The following is a 24,161-nucleotide window of genomic DNA, read 5'->3' as shown; positions in this document are numbered from 1 at the left end:
TCTGAGTGAACCGAGTCAATCAGCACTATGAAGCTGACTTAAGAGCCACTGTCTTGGCAGTGTTGCTACGACATGGGAAGGCCTCAGGCCGTCCACTGAATCGATCCACCAAGACGAGGAGGTACCTGTACCCTTGTGTTCTGGGAAACTCAGTAAAGTCTATTTGCCACACCAATCCTGGGCCTGGGGTAGGTTCCAGGGTGGCTGGTAACACTGCTACTCCTGGTCGAGGGTTGTTCTTTTGGCAGATTAAACATTCAGCCTGTACCTGGGATGCTAGGGGTTTAAGTTCAGAGGTTAGAAAATATTTATTCATAAGCTGGGTAAGAGCCTCTCTGCCTGCGTGTGTGGTCTGATGCAGTTTCTGCAACACTGGTCGAATTAGGCCCTTGGGCAGGAGGATTTTCCCTCTGTGGAATAAAGCCATCCCTCCTTTTCCTGGAGACCGAGACTGTCAGCCAGGTTTCTGCCATCATGGGAGTACTGAGGAGCTGCAAGCTCACCTACTGATGGGATAAGGGCATGCATTTGGGCATTCTCCTCTGTTGGTGATTTCAGGGTAGCAGCTCACTTAGCTTCCCTGTCTGCTCTGGCATTGCCCTTGGTTACATCTTGATCTTCCTTCTTGATGGGCTTTGCAATGCACCACTGCTACTGCTGAGGGGAGTTGTACCGCTTCTAACAGCCACTGAATTTGAGACCCATACTTGACCAGAGAGCCTTGGGCTGTTAGCATTCCCCTTTGCTTCCACAGACCAGCATGAGCATGCAATACCTCAAAAGCATACTTTGAGTCAGTAACGATATTAACCCGTTTGTCTTTTGCCAACTCGAGTGCACGAGTCAGGGCCACAGGTTCAGCAAGTTGGGCAGATGTTCCTGCCGGTAAACTCTCAGCTTCCACTAGAGCAGTGGCTGTGACCGCCCTCAAACAGGCTGGCCATCCCTTTGAAACTTGATCCAGTTGCCTAGAAAAATATGCCACGGGAGGTTTCCAGGCACCTAGTAACTGAAATGCCCTGTCCGCTTCTGGGGACCAGTGAAAGGGGTCATGATCCACTCCCTTAACACATGCATACAGAGGTTTAGCCCACAATCTACTACCCTGTATCCTCGGAGTCCGATAAAATTCAGGAGACTCACAATAGCTTTAAAACAAGGGATTAGACTCACAGCAGCAATTAGCAAATCATCTATCTATTGCAAAAGGAGGGCTTTGTCCTCAATGTCCCACTCCTCCAAGTCTCTGGCCAGAGCCTGTCCGAACAGAGTGGGGGGGGGGGGTTTTAAATCCCTGGGCCAATACTGTTCAGCAAAGCTGCTTCTTAACCCTTCTGTTGTCTTCCTTATGCCTTGCAGTATTTTGCAGATCTCATAGTTGGTTGGGCACATTCAGGCCCCCCTTTCTCTTGGTTGTCAGCCAAGTTTTGGCTGTGAACAATGTCCTTGGACTGAGCCTGCTAGCTGTATTTTCTTGTCAGTTAACTCATTCTGTGCTCTTTTTCTTCTCCCTTTCTCGGCTTCTTCTAACTTCCAAAGGAACCTTCCACTCTTCACTCATACGCCTTTTCTCCAACCATTAACACATAGACATTGCCATTATACATCCTTTCAGTAACATAACTTCTGTACAGAGCTTTGAAGCAACAAACCAGGACGAGCACACTCACTTCTGAGGATTCCACTCTGTATAACCTCTGGTATCCAATAGCTTTCCCTTTTAAACCTTAAATGCCTTCTCCGTCTTCAGACAACAAGGTTCTCATAAGTATATTGCAATCATCCCAGTCAGGCTTATGGCTAGCCAGACACCCTTCAAAGACTGAAATAAACCTGCTTGGATTCGTCGAAAACTCCCCTGCCTCTGCCTTGAAAGCAGCTAGATGTACAGGGTTAAAAGCAACATGAGAATACACTGACACAATCTGGGCTGCACGATCCTGTGTTCCTGGACGGGCTACCACACTCTCAGTAATCAACGGATACAATCCCACTGGGGGGGTACTCTCTGAAGCCTGTGGGGGTGGAGGAGCCGAAGGGGACACCGATTCTGCCATTACAACTGTGGGAGGGTTCTGGGGTTTAGCAGCCGTTACTACCGAGCCTGTCGGAGTCAAATGGCACTATGCAAAAGATCAGTCCTATCTCTTAACACCATAAACGTATATGCATAGAGATGTTCATTCCATTTACATGTTCTCTGACAAAACAAAAGCAACTGAAGGATCGTATTGTAATTGAGTGATCCTTCCGGTGGCCACCTTTCTTGGCACTCCAGCTGGTACTGAGGCCAATCAACTGTACAGAACCTTTTCAATTTACTTTAATCAACTGGTCAGATCCAAACACTTCCCAGTTCCCCAGAATGCATTCTAAGGGTGTACACTGTACTGCCAGCTGTACTCTGTTCCTGCCCCATACTGAGGGAGACTCTGGGCATCCCCAGGTCAAAACAGGCAGACACTGGGCGTCCCCAGGTCAAAACAGATAAGTCCCCACTGGACTGTTCCTACCTTATCCAAGGGTCCGGTTCTGCACCGTCGTCCTATCCACGGGACCGGTTCCCCACCATCGCCCGCAGCTGCTTCTCCACTGTCTGTGTGCGTTGCACCATTGTGCTCTCCGGGGTCGAGCAAACCACGTCTCCGCCGAGGCCCCCGATGAAGTCACCGGTGCGCGCTGGGCGTCAGTCGTCGCTGTAAGTCGTCGGCCGCCAGGAGGAATCTGGGCAAGGCTAAATTTCAGCCTCGAGCCCCACGTTGGGCGCCAAAACTGTTGCCTGCCCAGAACTGGGCCCAAGATGGCAAACAGGGGGTTCGTCGCCTGGTGTGCTTGGCACCAATAAAGACACCGAGGGGAGAAAGCAAGCCAAGTTTATTTCAGAGCTCTGAAATGGCATTAGGAGACCAGCATGCCTCAAATCAAGTGCAGCACATACAAATAAAATTTTCCCTTTTATATTCCAAGCTGTTTCTGTGTAAGCCTTTGTTCTGTTACTCCCTCTTACCCCTCCCACCCCTCCCTTCTGTAGCAGTTACAATTAGAAAAGTTCCCATTCGTCTGCTTATCTTTTGGCCTTGCAAGGCCTGTTTACAGCAGCTGCCTGCTAGAAAAGCTGACCCTTACATTTCTGCTTCAGCATGTAAGCAGTTAGCACAGAAGTAGGTGGAAGTTCTCAAGATGGAGTTTTGTGGTTCAGGTAGGCCCAGAGCAGAAGAGCTTCATCGGCACTTTTGGCATTCCACTCTCCCGAGTTACCTGGTAGCTATGCCTAGTGACACCAACAGGGTGGTCTCCAAAGTCAGTGTCATGTGCTGCAAAGCAGAGTTGTGCTGATGTAAAATCTTGACAGCAGGGAGTGCAGCTCACGTCTGTGTTTATTACAAATCTAAAAGGCACCAACGTTTTTAAAGGGACCTGAGAGAAGAGTGTGTGTGTGGGGGGGGGGGGGACACCCAGTCCTAAGTGCCGCACGGCAGCAGCAAGCAGGGCCTTTCCAGCGAAAATAAACGCCCAATGCACAAATGTCCTGGGAAAACCCAGGAACGAAGAGAAATGGAACCACGCGGGTGCCTGAAATGGACGAGCTGAGCTCAGTGCTGGAGCGGGAATGGGCTGAACTCACTTAAACCCAAGCGGGCACATACTGGATGATTTTGCATGATAAATCTCACACAGCAAGGAGCACAGACAATCAGTGAGGGTGAAGGACTGTAGTGTCAGTAACTGAAATGACCTTTTCTCCCCATCTCTCACTGTCTAAGTCCTTCCTGTTTCCTCCTCCCCCCCGCAAATCTAACTCCCCTTCCAGCCCAGCTCTCTGTATCATAGAATCATAGAATATCAGAGTTGGAAGGGACCTCAAGAGGTCATCTAGTCCAACCCCCTGCTCAAAGCAGGACCAATTCCCAGCTAAATCATCCCAGCCAGGGCTTTGTCAAGCCGGGCCTTAAAAACCTCCAAGGAAGGAGACTCCACCACCTCCCTAGGTAACGCATTCCAGTGTTTCACCACCCTCCTAGTGAAATAGTTTTTCCTGATATCCAACCTGGACCTCCCCCACCGCAACTTGAGACCATTGCTCCTTGTTCTGTCATCTGCCACCACTGAGAACAGCCAAGCTCCATCCTCTTTGGAACCCCCCTTCAGGTAGTTGAAGGCTGCTATCAAATCCCCCCTCATTCTTCTCTTCTGGAGACTAAACAATCCCAGTTCTCTCAGCCTCTCCTCATAAGTCATGTGCTCCAGACCCCTAATCATTTTTGTTGCCCTCCGCTGGACTCTTTCCCATAGGGGAGAGGGGCCAGAGCCTCCATGAACTCCAGTGCTGGACTTTGCTAGTGATGTGAAAGATGCTCCAGTACTAGAGTGCTGGCTGTCAGTTTTAAACTAGAGGGATGCATAGATGGAGGAGAGGACAAGAAAACTGATCAGGAGGATCTGGGTTTAAAGGATCAAGGAAGCCCCCAAAACAGGAGTGAAGCTCCATTCTGCATTCATGGCAGGAGTGTTGGGATTCAAACCCATACCGCCAACGAGACCAGAGCCTTAATCCAGAACCTTAGACTGCTCAGCCACACCACCAGCTCTAACAAAAAAAACAACTGCTTTGTCTTCTCCCTGTGACAGGGCTTGTCTACACTACCAAATTAGGTCAACACTGTAGAGTGGAGGAGGGAACCCCCAGCAACTCAGGGGGGTTTCTCATAACAGAAAACATTTCTTACTCACAAAGATGCAGCAGGGACTCTCATAGATCCTGGGGAGATGGACCCGGGGAGACAGGTCAGGTTGCTAGGAAGAGAACAGAACGCTGGGAATCATCAGGAAAGGGATAGATAAGAAGACAGAAAAGATCCGATTGCCTCTATGTCAATCCATGGTACGCTGTAAGGTGTTTGCAGCTGTCCCTCCATCTGTCTGGGAGGGAGGCCACGCCCCTTGCAATAAGTCCTCTGAAAGGGCACAGTTCAGGGGGGAATTAGCACTGGGGTCTCCCCCACTCTGCGGGGTAGCACAGTACTGAGTCCAGGGGGCCCTAGCCTGTTCACAGGGTGGGCCACCAAACAGTTGGAGGGCTCTGGCCTACAATCAGGGTAGGGCAGTGTCAAGGTTCCTTCCCCACTCTGAACTTTAGGGTACAGATGTGGGGACCTGCACGAAAACCTCTAAGCTTCTCTACCAACTTAGATCTGCTTTTGCTGCCACCACTCCCAATGTGCTAATTCCCTTCCCTGGGTAGCCTTGAGAGACTCCTCCACCAATTCCCTCGTGAACACTGATCCAAAACCCCTTGGATCTTAAAACAAGGAGGAATTAATCATTTCTCCCCCCTTCCCTTCCCCCCCCTCCAATTCCTGGTGAGTCCAGATCAATCCCTTGGATCTTAAAACAAGGAAAAATCAATCAGGTTCTTAAAAAGGTTTTTAATTAAAGAAAGAAAGGTAAAAATCATCTCTGTAAAATCAGGATGGAAAATAATTTTACAGGGTAATCCAATTTAAAGAGCCCAGAGGAACCCCCTCTAGCCTTAGGTTCAAAGTTACAGCAAACAGAGATAAGCTCTCTAGCCAAAGGAACATTTACAAGTTGAGAAAACAAAGATAAAACTAACACGCCTTGCCTGGCTGTTTACTTACAAGTTTGAAATATGAGAGACTTGTTCAGAAAGATGTGGAGAGTGTGGATTGATATCTAGTCCCTCTTAGTCCCAAGAGCGAACAACCCCCAAAACAAAGAGCACAAACAAAAGCCTTCCCCCCACCAAGATTTGAAAGTATCTTGTCCCCTTATTGGTCCTTTGGGTCAGGTGTCAGTCAGGTTACCTGAGCTTCTTAACCCTTTACAGGTAAAAGGATTTTGGTGTCTCTGGCCAGTAGTATTGTACACAGGAGAGCTGTTACCCTTCCCTTTTAGTTATGACAGGCAGCAATGTCGATAAGCCCCGGCCCTCAGGCAGGGCGGAGCAGCAAACAGTTAGGAGATTCTGGCCTGTATTCAGGACAGAGCAGTAACGAGTCTAGATGCCCAGGCCCCCAAACAGAGCAAGGCAGCAAAGTCAGCAGGCTCTGGCCTGTCTTCAGGACAGAGCAATACTGCATCTATATGCCCAGACCCTCAAACAGGGCACGGCAGCAAACAGACGGGGGACCTGGCTCTGGCAGACGGCCGACAAACAGAGGTCTCTTGGCCTATGCTGGGGATGCTGCCACCCCAGGGGTGGGATGGCAGGGGTAGGGGGATGCAGGCCCACCCAACTGACCACGTCCCAGCCCAGGGCCCTAAGGGTGGGGAAGGGAGTATTCCACCACTGAGTGAGCGGGGAAATCCAGCCGCAACATGCTGGCCACCAGCAGTCAGCAACACAACCAAACTATATTCGGCTCCCCTGGGCTACTTCCTACACTCCCGTTTGGAGGGGAGGGGGGTGTTACCTGGGTCCCGGGGTCGTCATTCATCTCACTGGGGTAAAGAGCTAAGGGCAGCCCCAGTGACTCCTCAGTGTCTCTGAGTGCAACCGGCAGCTCTGGCAGTCCCTCCAGGTCTCAGTCACTGTCAGGTCTGAGCTTCAGCAGCAGGTGGGACACGTCCTTCCCCTCCAGTGGCTCATCTCCAACTGAGCTGGAGGTTCTGCCTTTTATGCTTCCGGTTCCTGTTCCGCCCCTCTGCTTCCAGCGGGGCAGGCGTGGGGGTCCTGGCTCTGTCCACTGTGGGGGGGGTGCAGCTGACCCTCCATCCATCTGGGCGGGAGGCCACGCCCCATCCCTACACATACCCACATCTTGAATACTGCCTGCAGATCTGGTCACCCTGTCTCAAAGAAGATATATTGAAATTGGAAAAGGTAGAGATAAGGACAACAGAAATAATTAGGGGCATGGAACAGCTTCCATATGAGGAGAGATTAATAAGACAGGGACTTTTCTGCTGGGAAAACAGATGACTAATGGTGGTTATGCTAGAGGTCTATAAAATTATGACTGGCGTAGAGGAAGTAAATAAAGAAGTGTTATATACTCCTTATAACACAAGAACTAGGGGTCACCAAATGAAATTAATAGGCAGCGGGTTTAAAAGAAACAAAAGGAAGTATTTCTTCACACAACGCACAGTCAACCTATGAAACTCCTTGCCAGAGGATGTTGTGAAGACCAAGACTATAACAGGGTTTTTAAAAAAACTAGATAAGTTCATGGCGGATAGCTCCATCAATGGCTATTAGCTTCCAGAATGGGCAGGGATGCAAAACCATGCTCTGAGGTGTCCCTAGCCCCTGTCTGCCAGATTCTGGGAATGGGCAGCAGGAGATGGATCACTTCATGATCACCTGTTCTGTTCATTCCCTCTGGGGCACCTGGCATTGGCCACTGTCAGAAGACTGGACACTGGGCTAGATGGTCCACTGGTATGACCCAGTCTGGCCGTTCTTCTGTTCTTAGAAAGTGTCTGAGGGGCATTGAGGGTCCAGATGGGGAATGTAGGAGAGGGGTCTGGGGTGGGGGAAAGTCTTGGGGAATGTGAGCTGCAGCAGGAATCACACAAGGGAAGGGTTTGGGGTGCACAGGAAAGGATGGAGCTGGATGGGGAGTGAGTCTGGGGTCCCAGCTAACAGTAATGTCCCGAGCTCCCCAATTACCACTGACAGCTGAGCTCTTCCTCCCCATTGAGCCCCGGAGAGACAGTGGGTGGTGGGTGAGTTTGTACCCAAATAACTGACAGAGCCAAGCAAGGAGCAAAGAAATGTTTGCTTCAGTCACTGGGTCTCTGTTTCTATTCCTCACTCTCTCTCCCCCCTTCTCTGATAATGAGCAATGGTAAGAGAAGAAGAGGTTAAAACACCTGCTAGGTGGTGGCTGGGTTTAGATGACAAACTTAAAACCATCACAGCGCCCTCTAGTGTGACACTGACACGATCAGATTCTCACCTTTTATTGACACTTCATTAATAAATACAACAAGGAGTCCAGGAGTCCAGTGGCACCTTAAGGACTAACAGATTTACTTGGGCATAAGCTTTCGTGGGTAAAAAACCCACTTCTTCATGAGGGGTTTGGGGTGTGTGTGGGGCTCTGGGTTGGGGTGCAGTGGTGAGGGCTGGGAGGTGGGATGGGAATGAGGGGCTCAGGGTGTGAGAGAGGGCTCTGTGCTGGGGCGTGGGTTGGGGTGTGGGAGGGGGTCAGGGCTCTGGGTGCAGGCTCTGGACGGGGGCCAGGGATGAGGGGTTTGGGGTGAAGGAAGAGGCTCTGGGTTTGAGGGGGGCTCAGGGTGGGGCAGGGGATTGGGGAGCAGTAGGGGGTCACGGCTCTGGGCTGAGGGTGCAGGCTCTGGGCTGGGGACAGGGCTGAGTGATTTCGGGTGAAGGAAGGGGCTCTGGGTTTGGGGGGACTCAGGGCTGGGGCAGGGGTTGGGGTGCGGGAGGGGGTCAGGGCTCTGGGTGCAGGCTCTGGGGTGGGTCCAGGGATGAGGGGTTTGGGGTGAAGGAAGGGGTTCCAGTTTTGAAGGGGGCTCAGGGCTGGGGCAGGGGATTGGGGAGTGGGGGCTCCCGGTCAGCGGCGCAGCAGGGGTGCTAATGCAGGCTTCCTGGCTGTCCTGGCACCGCGCACTGCGCCCAGGAAGCGGCCAGGAGCAGGTCCAGCTTATAGGTGGACGTGCACAAGTGGCTCCGCGCGGCTCTTGCCCACAGGCACCGCCCCCCAGCTCCCATTCGCAGCACGGTGTCAGAACAGGTAGGGACTAGCCTGCCTTAGCCGGGCAGTGCCGCCGACTGGACTTTTAATGGCCTGGTTGACGGTGCTGACCAGAACCGCTGCGACCCAGTGGTTTCCATTCCGCAAACCAGGACTGGGTCACAACCCGCAGTTTGAAAACCACTGCAGTAGGGCATAGCGCCACCCTGTGGGCGTTTCATTTCCGTCCCTAGTTTCACACAGAAACACAATTTCCTTTGCACAGCTCCATGAACAGCAAAACCTCCCTGTGTCTCTGGTCTGAGCCAGGGCGTTCGATTCCAGTGAACCTTCTCTCCTGCAATGGCAATGGTCAGACAGAGGGGACGTGGCACCTGCATCCCTGCCAAGGAGATATTGGCTCGGCTCTTTCTTTCTGCTGCTGTTGTTAGTCCATGAAACATGAAGGGTGGAATAAAAAGCTGAGTTTACTCCATGGTGAGGAAAGAAAGGAGCCACCAACCCCTGGCAAAGCTCAGTGCCTCAGCGAAAACCTGCTGCTGCTATTGCAGTCACTGATGTGCTGGCGATATGACGGGAAAGGGACTGTCTGAATTATCAAGGCAGGACATGGACAACAATCTACAGCAACGTCATTAACACAAACACACTCTCATCATGCTCCAGCCGGAAGGGAAATGGGCTGGAATTCTCGCTGTTCAGCCATGAACACCCGTACACAATGGCACGGTGTGTTGTGGAACCTGGTCTGAGGAAACAATTAGAAATGATCAGTGAGAACAGAACTAGAGTGTAGTGAGAAACATGCTTAAACCAGGTAGCTGTGGCCGAGTGGTTAAGGCAATGGACTAGAAATCCATTGGTGTCGCCCCGCACAGGTTCAAATCCTGCCAGCTACAGAGGAACTGGTGGTTTGTTAGTTTCAGTGCCTGAGCATCTTTGCTGTTAACGGGAGCTAGGTCTTGTCTCACTGTCAGGCTATGTCTACACCACAGAGCTATGCCACTCTAGTTACAGTGTTTTAATTAAACCGCTGTTGCAAGTCCACACTCTACTTCTTGTGTCACCATAGCATATCCATGCTAGCAGCTCTTGCATTGCCACAGAGAGCAGTGCACTGTGGGTAGCTATCCTGCTGTGCAACTGGCCGCACGGTGCTTTGAGAAAGGTTTGCAATGCCTCATGGGCCGGTACAGCATCACATGATGCAGGTTTCTCTATCCCATTGTTCCATGGGCCTCCTACTAGATTGCAGCTGCTTTTCAACTGCAGTGTGCGTGACGGGGCAGAGACCGTGTGTGTGCTGGGGAAGAGGGAATGTGTCGGCACGCTGTCTCTACGTTCAGACAGCTGCTGGAAGCAACCAGGCAAGGGAGGGGGACAGCCCCGACATCAGCCCCGACATCAGCCCCCGCTTCCCTCAATGGCACAGCTCAGCACAGCAGTCTCTCTCTCTCACACACATGCTGCTGCCTGCCTAGCTCTCGGGTGCCGGAAATGGCGGGTTAGAGGGCCATGCCCCCACCACTTTTTAGCAGCTGTTAGGATGAATGACGGAAGGGGGGACAAAGCGGAGTCTTGGGGGGAAGAGGCGTTCTGTGGGTGTGGCCTCGGGGGAGGGGAGGGGTGGGGTCTCAGGGAGAAGGGGTGGAGTGAGTGAGGGGCCTTGGAGAAAGGGGCGTTGTGAGGGGGTGGAGCCGCAGATCAGACGCCGGGGGCCCCCCCCACTGTAAGGAAGCTCCCGCCCCGGCTCTGTGTTCGCAGTGCGGGGGAGCCACATTCCACGGCAGTGATTTGCTCCTGGCTTCCGGAGCAGGGCAGCAGGCTCAGTTGTCAGAGCTTCCCGGCGCGATGGACGGGGAGGGGCCCAGCCTCTGTAGCAGGAATGCAGGGCAGCCAGCTCACGGCGGGCATGTGGGATACTGGCAGAGGCCAGTTACGGTGCTATAATGACCAGCAGCGTCTACACTGATACTTTCTTGCTTTAAGTTTGCCACAAAAAGCTCTCGGCCTCTCGTCGCGGTGGTTTTATTTTGTCACCAAACCAGGGCAGTTTTGTCGCCAGACGTGGCATTGCAGGGTGTTCACCTGCCAAAAGCTGCCGACCGCAGGAGCGTCATGTGAACATGCAAAACCGATTTTCTTATAGCGCTTTCTGACTGTCGACAAAACTCTGTAGTGCAGAGACGGCCCTATTGGAATCACTGATGTGCTGGAGATATGACTGGGAAAGGGACTGTCTGAATCATCGTGGCAGGGAATGAACAATCTACAGCGATATCACTAACCACAGACACACTCAAATCATGCTCCAGACCGAAGGGAAATCATAGAATCAGAGAATATCAGGGTTGGAAGGGACCTCAGGAGGTCATCTAGTCCAACCCCCTGCTCAAAGCAGGACCAATTCCCAACTAAATCATCCCAGCCAGGGCTTTGTCAAGCCTGACCTTAAAAACCTCTAAGGAGATTCCACCACCTCCCTAGGGAACCCATTCCAGTGCTTCACCACCCTCCTAGTGAAAAAGTTTTTCCTAATATTTAACCTAAGCCTCCCCCACTGCAATTTATTCATAGATTCTAGGACTGGAAGGGACTGCGAGAGGTCATCGATTCTAGTCCCCTGCCCTCATGGCAGGACCAAATACTGTCTAGACCATCCCTGATAGACATTTATCTAACCTGCTCTTAAATATCTCCAGAGATGGAGATTCCACAACTTCCCTAGGCAATTTATTCCAGTGTTTAACCACCCTGACAGTTAGGAACTTTTTCCTAATGTCCAACCTAAACCTCCCTTGCTGCAGTTTAAGCCCATTGCTTCTTGTTCTATCCTTAGAGGCTAAGGTGTACAAGTTTTCTCCCTCCTCCTTATGACACCCTTTTAGATACCTGAAAACTGCTATCATGTCCCCTCTCAGTCTTCTCTTTTCCAAACTAAACAAACCCAATTCTTTCAGCCTTCCTTCATAGGTCATGTTCTCAAGACCTTTAATCATTCTTGTTGCTCTTCTCTGGACCCTCTCCAATTTCTCCACATCTTTCTTGAAATGCAGTGCCCAGAACTGGACACAATACTCCAGCTGAGGCGTAACCAGCATGGAAGAATGACTTCCCGTGTCTTGCTCACAACACACCTGTTAATGCATCCCAGAATCACGTTTGCGTTTTTTGCAACAGCTGTTGATTCATATTTAGCTTGTGGTCCACTATAACCCCTAGATCCATTACTCCTTGGGCAGGAATTCTTGCTGTTCAGCCATGGACACACTTACACTAGTGAGTGTGTTGTGGAAGCTGGTCTGAGCAAACAATTGGAAGTGATAGTTCAGTGAGACCAGAGCCATGGTATGGTGAGCGATGGCCATGAATGAAATAGTCGTGGCTGAGTGGTTAAGGTGCTGTACAAGCAATCCCTTGGGGTCTCTGTGCACGGGTTTGAAGTCTGCTAATTACAGAAAAGCCAGAGTAGTGGCTGTTGCAGTTTTAGTGCCTGAGCATCCTTGGTGCAATCTGGAGCCTGGCCTCGTCTCACTCTCAGGCTAAGGCTGCCCTTAAAATTCTACAGCAGGTGGGATCAAGGAGTGCACTGCAGGTATATTTGGGCCTGCTAAGAAAGAGGAGTGGGGAAGGGGGACATGGATAAAGGTTCTGTGGTGTCAGATCTGGGAACAGAACACTGGGAAACAGACTCTCCTGGCGTGTAGAGCTATGGAGATGCCTGCTGGAAACTAACCCCAATGAACATTGCACTGCCTGCATTTTGGACTTCTGGTCTCCTGATTTCTGCCTGCATGACAAGAACCAGGGGAGGGGGTGAAGGCAAAGCCACCTAACAGACACTTGGTGGGTAAAGAGGAGATTGAGGATCCAGCACCCAGTGGTGCCTGGCTGAATGTGTCTCCTCTCCCCACACCCTGGTCGATCTGCTGAGGAAATGGAGAAGACTGCCTTTGCCTAGCCGTACATTGCTTGCCAAAGAAACAGGTCTTTCGGTGACAAGTGTTGAAAGGAGGCACCCGACAAATGTGGAGACAAGAAAAATGACCCCATCACTCAATTTGCATCTGTGGCTGTTGAAGCCAGAACACAAAGTGCTAAATACTCTATGGCAATGGCTATCAGAAGAGTCTCTGCCAAAGCCTTTTTCCACCATCAGGGTCTCTCTGTGTACGGAGCTCCTGATAATGTGGTGTCTGTGGGCAGTGGAGAACTCTATTTTGGCATCTCTTTGTCTCTTTTGTGGTGAACATCTGCAGTGGCTGTTAAAAGGCGTCTAGATAGTCATCTTTGGGAAGAGCTGGCTGAAGAGCCTTCCTACTAACTTGGCCTGCCAGTTCTTCCTTGCTGAACCTAGCTTGTCTGTTCGACTCCTTTTTTTGTATCTCTTCTCATAAAAAGAAAAGACCTCGCAGCACAATCCTTGTGCATGTTCAAGACAGAGAGAGCCTTCCTTGCAACGAAGTCTTGGAAGAGGCAAATGAGAAGTCTGGAGCTGATGAAAAGGTTACCATGACTCAGAGCTGAGCTGAGATTGCTGCGACTGAAACTCAGAGCACTTACTAACCACTATATGATCCGAGCGGCTGGTGGGAGAAGCTCATGTTAGAAGCCCTCTGTCAACTCAGCTGTGGTTTTCTGTGCGCAGAGAGCCAGACACCGAAGGTCTGCAAGCCGTGAGGGAAATGGGGAACAGCTGTACTTTGGAATTTGAAGGTGTTGTCTTAGGCCTACACTACGGGTTTAGGTCGACTTTAGCAGCGTTAAACCGAATTAAGCCTGGACACGTCCACACAACGAAGCCCTTTCTTTCGATTTAAAGGGTCCTTTAAACCGGTTTCTTTACACCACCTCCGACGAGGGGATTAGCGATAAAACCGGCCTTTGCGGGTCGGAATTGGGGTAGTGTGGACGGAATTCGACGTTATTGGCCTCCGGGAGATATCCCACAGTGCTTCATTGTGACCGCTCTGGACAGCACTCTCAACTCAGATGCACTGACCAGGTAGACAGGAAAAGACCCGCAAACGTTTGAATTTCATTTCCTGTTTGCCCAGCGTGGAGAGCACAGGTGACCCCGCAGAGCTCATCAGCACAGGTAACCGTGATGGAGTCCTCCCAGGATCGCAAAAGAGCTCCAGCATGGACCGAACGGGAGGTACGAGATCTGCTCGCCATATGGGGAGATGAAGCAGTGATAGCTGAACTCCGTAGCAGTAAAAGAAATGGAAAAGTATTAGAAAAGATCTCCAAGGCCATGAAGGACCAAGGCCATAACAGGGACACACAGCAGTGCCGCGTGAAAATTAAGGAGCTACGGCAAGCTTACCACAAAGCCAGAGAAGCAAACGGAAGGTCCGGGGCAGAGCCGCAAACTTGCCGCTACTACGCGGAGCTGCATGCGATCCTAGGGGGTGCAGCCACCACTACCCCAACCGTGTGCTATGACTCTCTCACTGGAGAAACACACAGGGAAGACGGTTCGGGGAACGAGAAAGATGACGATGGAGGTACTGTAGGTAGCTCACAGCAGCAAGGAAGCGGAGAAACCGGTTTCCCCAACAGCCAGGATATGTTTGTGACCCTGGACCTGGAACCAGTAACCCCCGAACTCACCCAAGACCCTCAGGGCACACAGGAGACCTCTGGTGAGTGTAACTTTGTAACTATTTGTAAACATTACAAAAAAAAAGCAAGCGTGTTTAATGATTACTTTGCCCTGGTAATCGCGGCCAGTACATCTACTGGAAAAGTCTGTTAACGTGTATGGGGATGGAGCGGAAATCCTCCAGGGACATCTCCAGAAAGCTCTCCTGGTTGAAATGGGGTGATTTTATTAAGGGGACATTCAGAGGCGCCCGTTCCTGCTCTTCTGACCAGAAATGTTCCCCGCTGTTAACCACGCGGTGGGGGGAGGGGTGAAGTGATCATCCCAGAGAATCGTGTGTGTGTGTGGGGGGGGGGGGGTGGTTTACTTGTGTTTGTGCCGCATGTTAACCGGGAAACCGCAGCCCCCTCCTTTTACATTGAAACCCCATTTTAAATGGACAACACAATTCATCCTTGATATGGGAAATGCGCTGCTGTTTGCAACCTTTCCCGCATGTTAAGAAGGTTAAAAAAGCCAAAACACTGTGGCCTACCATGGCTGCCTGCAAGCCGAAATATGCGACCTTGTAATGAAAGAATATACCCATTGTTCTCTAAAATGTGTCTTTTTTAACCACCTCTCCCTTCTCCTCCACCAGCTACAAATGTTTCTCCTTCGCAGAGGCTCGTGAACATTAGAAAGAGAAAACGGAGGACGAGGGACGATATGTTCACGGAGCTGCAGATGTCCGCCCACGCTGATAGAGTACAGCAGAATGCGTGGAGGCAGTCAATGTCGGAGATGAGAAAAGCCCAATATGAACGAGAGGAGAGGTGGCGGGCTGAATCGCGGGATGAACAGAGCAAGTGGCGGGCTGAAGACGATAGGTGGCGTCAGCTTGCAGACAGACGACAAGAGGCAATGCTCCGTCTGCTGGAGCATCAAACTGATATGCTCGAGCGTATGGTTGAGTTGCAGGAAAGGCAGCAGGAGCAGAGACCGCCGCTACAGCCCCTGTGTAACCAACAGCCCTCCTCCCCAAGTTCCATAGCCTCCTCACCAAGACGCCCAAGAACACGGTGGGGGGGCCTCCGTCCACCCAGTCACTCCACCCCAGATGATCGCCCAAGCATCAGAAGGCTGGGCTTCAATAAGAGTTAAAGTTTTAAAATGCAGTGTGTCCTTTTCCATCCCTCCTCCCCCACCCATCCCAGGCTACCTTGGCAATTATCCCCCTACCTCTGTAAGGAACTAATAAAGAATGTATGAATGTGAAAAAACAATGACTTTATTGCCTTTGCAAGCGGGAGGGGAGGGTGGGGTGGGGTGGTTGGTTTACAGAGAAGTAGAGTGAACCGGGTCGGGGGGGGGTGTTGGAGGGTTCATCAAGGAGAAACAAACAGAAGTTTCACACAGTACCCTGGCCAGTCACAAAACTCGTTTTCAAAGCTTCTCTGATGCGCACCGCCCCCTGCTGTGCTCCTCTAACCGCCCTGGTGTCTGGCTGCGTGTAATCAGCGGCCAGGCGAGTTGCCTCAACCTCCCACCCCGCCATAAAGGTCTCCCCCTTACTCTCACAGATATTGTGGAGCGCACAGCAAGCAGCAATAACAATGGGGATATTCTTTTCGCTGAGGTCTGAGCGAGTCAGTAAGCTGCGCCAGCGCGCTTTTAAATGTCCAAATGCACATTCCACCACCATTCGGCACTTGCTCAGCCTGTAGTTGAACAGGTCCTGACTCCTGTCCAGGCTGCCTGTGTACGGCTTCATGAGCCATGGCATTAAGGGGTAGGCTGGGTCCCCAAGGATCACGATAGGCATTTCAACATCACCAATGGTCACTTTCTGGTCCGGGAAGAAAGTCCCTTCCTCCAGCTTTCGAAACAGAGCAGAGTTCCTGAAGACGCGAGCATCATGTACCTTTCCCGGCCATCCCACGTTGATGTTGGTGAAACGTCCCTTGTGATCCACCAGGGCTTGCAGCAGCATTGAAAAGTACCCCTTGCGGTTTACGTAGTCGGTGGCTTGGTGCTCCGGTGACAAGATAGGGATATGGGTTCCGTCTATGGCCCCGCCACAGTTTGGGAATCCGATTTCAGCAAAACCATCCACTATTGACTGCACGTTGCCCAGAGTCACTACCCTTGCTATCACCAGGTCTTTCATTGCCCTGGCAAATTGGATCACAGCAGCCCCCACCGTAGATTTGCCCACTCCAAATTGATTCCCGACTGACCGGTAGCTGTCTGGCGTTGCAAGCTTCCACAGGGCTATCGCCACTCGCTTCTCAACTGTGAGGGCTGCTCTCATCTTGGTATCCTGGCGTTTCAGGGCAGGGGAAAGCAAGTCACAAAGTTCCATGAAAGTGCCCTTATGCATGCGAAAGTTTCGCAGCCGTTGGGAATCGTCCCATACCTGCAGCACGATGCGGTCCCACCAGTCTGTGCTTGTTTCCCGGGCCCAGAATCGGCGTTCCACGGCATCAACCTGCCCCAGTGACACCATGATTTCCACATTGCTGGGGCCTGTGCCTTGTGAGAGGTCTATGTCCATGTCAATTTCCTCATCACTCTCGTCACCGCGCTGCAATCGCCTCCTCGCCTGGTCCGGGTTTCGCCTTGGCATGTCCTGGCTCTGCATATACTCCAGGACAATGTGCGTGGTGTTCATAGTGCTCATAATTGCCGCGGTGATCTGAGCGGGCTCCATGATCCCAGTGCTAGCTATGGCGCCTGGTCAGAAAAAAGGCGCGAAAGTAGTATCTGATGGACCAGGAGAAGGAGGGAGGGCGGGAGGGAGGGAGGGCCGAGTGACGACATGGCGTACAGGTACAGGAACAGGGAGAAACACAAACAACTGTCACACAGAATGGTCCCCCCAAAGATTAAACTGGAAACCCTGGGCTTAGCAGGCCATTGATTTCACGGAGGAAGGGGAAGCAAATGAATACAGAACAAATCTATTTTTTACATCTTAAGGTGGCAGCCGACGGTGCAGCATGAGTGATGATGGATACCAATCATAAAATACCATCATCTGCAAAAAGGCAAGGGGCTGCTGCTGTGTAGCAATGCAGCCCCACGTCTGCCAGCCCCACGTCCGCCAGCACTCAGCATCGCCCTCGGCCTCTTCTGGGTGCTTAGCAGACAATACTGGGCAATTGGCAGAAAATAGTATATTACGACTGGTAACCATCATCATCAAAACAGTAGCATGTCTGCCCAGGTGGCCATGATTGACAGCCATACCAGTATGACGACGATGGGTACCAGTCATAATATACCATCGCCTGCAAGGGGCTGGTGCAATGCAGCCCTACGGCTGCCAGCCCCACGACTATCACTCATGCTACACCGTCTACCGCCAAAAGGCAGTTAGCAGCTGCTGCTGTGTAGCAATGCAGTCCCACGTCTGCCAGCACCCAGAGGACATATGGTGACGGTGAGCTCAGCTGAGCTGAGCGGGCTCCATGCTTGCCGTGGTATGTTGTCTGCACAGGTAACCCAGGTAAAAAGGCGCGAATCTATTGTCTGCCGTTGCTGTGACGAGGGGGGAGGGGCCTGACGACATGTACCCAGAACCGCCCGCGACACTATTTTGCATCATCCGGGCATTGGGATCTCAAACCAGAATTCAAAGAAAAGGTGCGAACCGCTTCTCGGCTCTCTGAGCTGTGGCGCAAACGTAGTATCTGACGGCCTAGGGGAAGGAGGGAGGGGGGCCGAGTGACGACATGGCGTACAGGCACAGGGAATTAAAATCAAGAACGGTGGCTGTGCATCAGGGAGAGACACAAACAACTGTCACACAGAATGGTCCCCCCCAAAGATTAAACTGAAAACCCTGGGTTTAGTAGGCCATTGATTTGACGGAGGGAGGGGGAAGCAAATGAATACAGAGCAAATCTATTTTTTACATCTTAAGACGACAGTGCAGCGTGACTGATAGCCCTCGGCATCTTTCTGGGTGCTTGGCAGCAAATACGGGGCTCTTTCTGGGTGCTTGGCAGCAAATACGGGGCGGTGTATGACGATGGTCTTCAGGCCTATTGCACAATCGGCTGCTCAGGAAAGACTCTGCTAACGTACGATGACCCGACTTGTAATAGGATGGCTAACAGTCGTAATACACCATTTACTGCCAAAAGGCAAGCCCCACAGCTGCCAGCACCCAGATCGCCGATGAAGGCTACCAGTCTACTGCACCGTCTACCGCCAAAAGGCAGTTAGCAGCTGCTGCTGTGTAGCAATGCAGTCCCACGTCTGCCGGCACCCAGAGAACATATGGTGACGGTGAGCTCAGCTGAGCTGAGCGGGCTCCATGTTGTCTGCACAGGTAACCCAGGTAACCCAGGTAAAAAGGCGCGAATCTATTGTCTGCCGTTGCTGTGACGGGGGAGGGAGGGGCCTGACGACATGTACCCAGAACCGCCTGCGACACTGTATTGCATCATCCGGGCATTGGGATCTCAACCCAGAATTCAAAGGGGCGGCGGAGACTGCGGGAACTGTGGGATAGCTACCCATAGTGCAATGCTCCGGAAGTCGACGCTAGCCTTGTACTGTGGACGCGGTCCGCCGACTAGAGCACCTAGAGCATTTTATTGTGTGGACACACACAATCGGCTGTATACAACCGATTTCAATAAAACCGGCTTCTATAAATTCGAACTAATTTCGTAGTGTAGACATACCCTTAGACCATCAAGTGGAACAATTGCAAACAAACCCTTGAGGCAGGCACTATGGCTTAGCTGGCTAAAGCACCTGTCTAGTAAACAAGAAATCCTGGGTTCAACTCCCAGTGGTGCCTTATGTGTGGCTTTTGTCTCCTCGGCTCACATTTTCCTCTGTCTTTCTAGGACACAGAAGAGACTTCTCTTGGCAATCCAAGTAATTGCTTGCTAAGGAAAAGGCTTCTTTGGAGAGGAGCATTGGAAAGAATCAAATAATAATCCTGGAGTTGTGGAGCTCCCAGAAGTTATTAAGGGACAGAGACTCCTCAATGCCCTTAGTAACAAGGGTTTGGGGTTCCCTGCGGCCAGTAAGGGGGTCACTATGTCTGCCTTATAACCCTGGGTGTCAGGTCGCAAGTCTAGGGGTTTGGCTACACTTGCAAGTTAGAGCACATTAAAGCAGCCCCAGGCACCCTAACTACTGACGTGTAATGCTGCTGTTGTGCGTGTGTGTGAGACAGGGGGGTCTGCTGCTGTCTGAACACACAAGACAGCATGCTGACACACTCTCAGCCTCCCAAAACACACTGTCTCTCCCCCCACGTACACACAGCACACTCCCTGTCACACTCCACCCCCGCCCCCTGTTTGAAAAGCACGTTGCAGCCACTTGCACACTGGGATAGCTACCACAATGCACTGCTCTCTGTGGTGTTGCAAGAGCTGCTAATGTGGCCACTCCAGTCGCTTGCAGCTGACAGTGTGAACACACGGCAGCGTTTTCCCTGCTGCGCTCGCCGAAGGTTGGTTTAACTCCCAGCGCTCTACATCTGCAAGTGTAGCCAAGCCCTAAATTTCCCAGACCAACTTAACTAAGTAACTGCCCCCCACCATCATTTGCAGTGACTAGGGGCACGCTGAAGGACACACCACACTTGCTGGCTCAGCCTTGAGCATGCTGGGGTGGCCACCTCCCCGTTGATGAGACCTGGTACCACCATCTTCGTGGAGCTCCAGTCTGCCCTGCTGCCATCCCTGTCTGTGTTGTCTTCTCTAGCAGTTGACTGGAAGGTGCGCATTGGCCCATGCCATGGAGCTATGTGGTCTCGAAGGGCGAAAGCAGGAAGAATGGTGCCTTCATAGCTCACCCAATGTTCCATAACATCATTAAGGAAAATATTTCTCAATGAACGCTCAGTAAAAGATCAGAAACAGCCAGTGTCTGCATCAGTCTACGAGCATTGGTATTTTCTTTAAATTTGCCAGACCAACCTAACTAACACCTACCACACATTTGAACCTCTTCTTTTCACACCCTTGCTAACAGGGCCAGCTTTAAGCCGATTCGGCCAATTCCCCGGAATGGGGCCCCACACCTAAGAGGGCCCTGCAACATCCGGGGCTGCCGGTGGAGCGGGGAAAAAAAAAAAAAAAAAGCCGTGTCCTGCTTCTCACCCGTCCCTCCAGCGCTTGTGCCGCCATACAGCTGATCAGCGCAAGCCTGGGAGGGAGGCGTGAGGAGGAGGAATGCGGCGTGGCTGGGGAAGAGGCGGGGCCAGGGTGGGGATTTGGGGAGGGATACAATGGGGCAGAGAGGGGGCGGGGCTGGGGGCGAGGCCAGTGCGGGGATTTGGGGAGGGGTCTAATGGGGCAGGGGGGGGCGGGGCGAGGGAGGGGGGGCGCGAGACAATTTGCGTCCCGGCGTGGGGCCCTGCACCTGCTAAAGCCGGCCCTGCTTGCTCATTCTCAAGGTCTGCTTTGTCTCCAGAGAGATCCATTCTCTTTCAGAACAGCCTTGCTCTTTGATGTGTCGGAGTAAACACTCCTATTCACTCTATTCTCAGAGAAACACTAATATTAACTGTTTGCTACTGATGGGTTTAGAAAACATTTGTCAAGTGGAAGATGCCATTTCTGGGGGATTGTTCCCAAGATGCAGTACTTTGTGTTCAAACATCTCCCAGCTTCCTTGGTAAAAGTAAGACCAAGGTTTCTTTGCAATATACAAGGAGAAAATAGCTTTTCACCCCATATGGGACTTGAAACCACAATCTCTGGCTTAGAACGCCATTGCCTTATCCATTAGGCCACTGAGGCCCTGAAGAACAACTGCAAGAGGGCTGGAAATTCCCTCTCATAATTGCACATTCCTCACATTCACTTGGAAGCCAAATACCCCCTTTATGCGCCTTAGAGAAATGTCTGCATCCCCTGGCAGCGAGGCAACTGGACAGGTTGCTGACACAGCTGAGCACCACCTTTCTGCCAGCCATCTTTAGAGAAGAACCCCACCCTAGAGTCCCCCATCCCTCCATCAGCACCTCCACGTCTGTGGCTCTGAGTGGCAGTAGGATGATTGGGGGAAATCCGGGGCTGGAAGCGGGTACGGTCAGCCTGTAAGGAGTAACCAGGTGGGGCTGACCCAGGGGGAGGCTGTGGGCTGCTGGTCGGTCGTTGGGATCAGAGCTCTAGATCAAAGCTGCACAGCGACCTGACACCCAGGGTTATAGGGTAGACATAGCGACCCCCTTACTGGTCTCGGTGAACCCCAAACCCTTGTTACTAAGGGCATTGAGGAGTCTCTGTCCCTTAATATCTTCTGGGAGCTCCCCAGCAGGCTGCGGGCGTCAGCCGCCTCCTGCCTCACAGGTTAGACTCTTGGCGCTGTGCCAGCCGCCCCCTCACTTGCAGTCCCAGTGTGAGAAGAAGGAGGCCCGGTGCTGGCAGAAGAGGGTTTTGATGAACCCGTGTTATGGGCCCAGCACGCTTCCTCTGTCACTCTGCTGGCTTTTCGTAAGCAGCACCAAGCGGCCCTGGCTCCAGGCTAGTGCCCTGCGAGCTCTGGCACTGGTAGGAAGCGGTGCAGGGTGCTGGGCAGTGACCCTGGCAAACCAGCTGCTGGGTGTCTCTGTGGTATCCTGGGTCAGTGAGTTCAGCTGTTAATGGAAAGGAGGGGGTTTCTGCTCCCCCAGGGATGCCACTGAAGGCTCCTCGTGGGCTCCTCAAAGTCTGCTGGGAGCCGTGATGTTCCCCTTTTGCCGCCTTGAAGGCTCCCTCTTGGACACAGTGGGGTCACCTGCTGGCTGGAAGAGTGTGGGGGCCGCGCCACAAAAGCCTGTTTCCGAGCAGCCACGCCGGGGACTCGGGCTTAATCCAAGTGCAAAATCTTCAGTTGTGCACATTTTGCTCCCTTCCTGCCTCCGCCCAGTGGCGTAGGCCAGGTTTTAAGAGCAGGGAGAGCAAACATAAAAAAGGTGCCCCCCCTTGGCTCCTCCTCTGGCCACTCTGCGCCCCCCCCTTTGGCTGACTCCTCCAGACCCATCTATTGCTAGGGCCCTGCAGGCACCCGGGAGCCCCTTGCATGCACCCTGACACCCCCCACCGTGCCCTGGGCCGGGCCGAGCCGCTGTGGGGTCCACCTCCCTTTAAGAGCGGGGCTGGGCTGAGCCGAGCCGGCGGGGGGGTGGCTCCACTCCCCACTGCAGGCTGATGCCGGAGCCTGGGCTGAGAGCCCCGCTGGTCTCCGGCACCAGCTCTGGGCGGGACTTTGCTGTGGCTCCCCCCGGGCCGGGCCGTCCCCTTCACCTGCACAGTAGGGGTGGGTTGCATGAGGGCAGGACCTGGTGCCATCTGCCTGGCGGGCCCTGGGGGGCACCGGGCGAGATGGGGTGTTGCGGGGGACATCGGGCAGAGGGATGGGGCACTGGGCCCCGGGACAAGCTCCCAGAGCGCTCTTGGTCACTCACCTTCCCATCTGGGCCGAAGGGGAGGGACTCTCAGTCTCTTCCCCGACTGTGGAGGGCGCGAGGTCCCGCTGGGTCTCCGCGGCCTCGCTTGACCTCAAGGAGGAGGCAGCTCCATGGAGCTGGTAGTCCGGCCGGCGAGGCTGCTGGACGCCCGCTCCTCCATCTCTGCCTCGCCCCAAGCACAGAGCACGCCAGGCGCGAACCCCATCCCAGGTTAGTCCCCTGCTGGGGCCGACGGCTGAACAGGCCCGGCAGGGCAGTGCGGGGGCTGCTGGAGCCTGGAGGGGGAAGCTGGGGAAGGGGTGTCACGGCCTCAACCCCCTGGGGCTGCCTGCCCCGCGGAGGAGGCAGAGGGGTGCAAGCCGCAGCAGGACCCCAGCCCCCCGGGAGAGGGGATCTGGGACCAGCCTGGGGAGGCAGGAGCCGCCCCGGGGGTGCTGGGCGCATGCAGGGCAGAGCCCCGGGAGAGCCCCAGCCCCGCGGCGGGCAGCGCTGCAGAGGAGGAGCCCGCGGCGGGCGAGGGGCAGCTGGCGGGCAGATCCCCTCTCCCCGGCAGCTTCCTGCTTCCCTCGGCCCGGAAGCAGAAGTAGACGGAGAGAGGGAAGCTGCCCGCCAACTGCGGAGCGCTCGGCTGCCGAGCCCTGAGCCGCCGCAAGAGGCAGCTGCGGCAGCGATGTTGGGGCCGCGTGGGGCGCGACGGCCGAGAAGCTGGTCCCTTTGCTCCTCTGGCCGCGCCTGCCGCCCCCCCCCAATGGCTCCTCCGGAGTCAGGCCGTGCTGCCCCCCAACTTGCCTGCAGGACCCCAGTGGCGGCCCAGCAGGCGCCGCTTTTGAAAAATTTACTGAGGGGAAGCGGCTGCTTCCCCTGAACCCCCCTAGCTACGTCACTGGCCTCCGCCCAAGCGGCAAGCGAGAAATGGACGAGACACGCTGGCTCAAAGACGCCTCCCTCCCACTTCCCTGTTTGCTGCACGTAGTTCTTGGCCTGCTTCATGCCTCATCAGGGAAGGGCGGCCATGCTGCCCAAGCCTGAGTCACGTCTGGAGCCTGGCCCGCCCCGGCTGATGGAGCGCAGAGCCACGCGAGTCAACGGCAGGTCGAGTCGAGAGCCTCGGTTCTTTCCCCTGACAGCCACACAGAGCTGCCTGGCATCCCGAGAGCCTCCCTGGTGTTCACCCGCAGCAGCTGCCTGCCGGTGTGGGTGGGAAAAGGGGACGAGGAAGCACTGCTGCCTCAGGCCGGGACAGGAGGCCCTCACCATGCCCAGGCCTGCCTCTTGCCTTCAGCCCAGGCAGCCAGAGGTGCCGGGGAGCTCCCTGGCCGTTCGACACCTCAGCCACCTTTTGCCTCATGGCTTAGGCTCTTGGTGCTCTGCTGGTTGCCGCCTCGCTTGAAGGGTGAGAGCCAAAAAAAACAAGCACATGTCTAGCAGGGGGATGGGCCCAGCACACTTACACTGCACC

The 24,161-nt window shown here is 53.4% G+C and overlaps 1 protein-coding gene and 2 non-coding genes across 3 annotated transcripts in view; all 3 read left to right on the top strand.

Moving 5' to 3' along the window:
• Positions 1-24,161, top strand: part of LOC101951859 (zinc finger protein 501-like) — a 425,990-nt gene that overhangs the window by 356,077 nt on the left and 45,752 nt on the right. The gene's annotated exons all lie outside the window — the stretch shown is intronic.
• Positions 9,505-9,586, top strand: TRNAS-AGA (transfer RNA serine (anticodon AGA)). Its single transcript has one exon. It is a non-coding gene; the product is annotated as a tRNA-Ser (tRNA).
• On the top strand, positions 19,017-19,090 carry TRNAT-AGU (transfer RNA threonine (anticodon AGU)). The gene has a single exon. It is a non-coding gene; the product is annotated as a tRNA-Thr (tRNA).

This window comes from Chrysemys picta, chromosome 16, assembly GCF_011386835.1.
Source record: "Chrysemys picta bellii isolate R12L10 chromosome 16, ASM1138683v2, whole genome shotgun sequence".
In the NCBI taxonomy this organism is placed as follows: Eukaryota; Metazoa; Chordata; order Testudines; family Emydidae; genus Chrysemys; species Chrysemys picta.
This window is presented reverse-complemented; position numbering and strand designations above follow the sequence as displayed.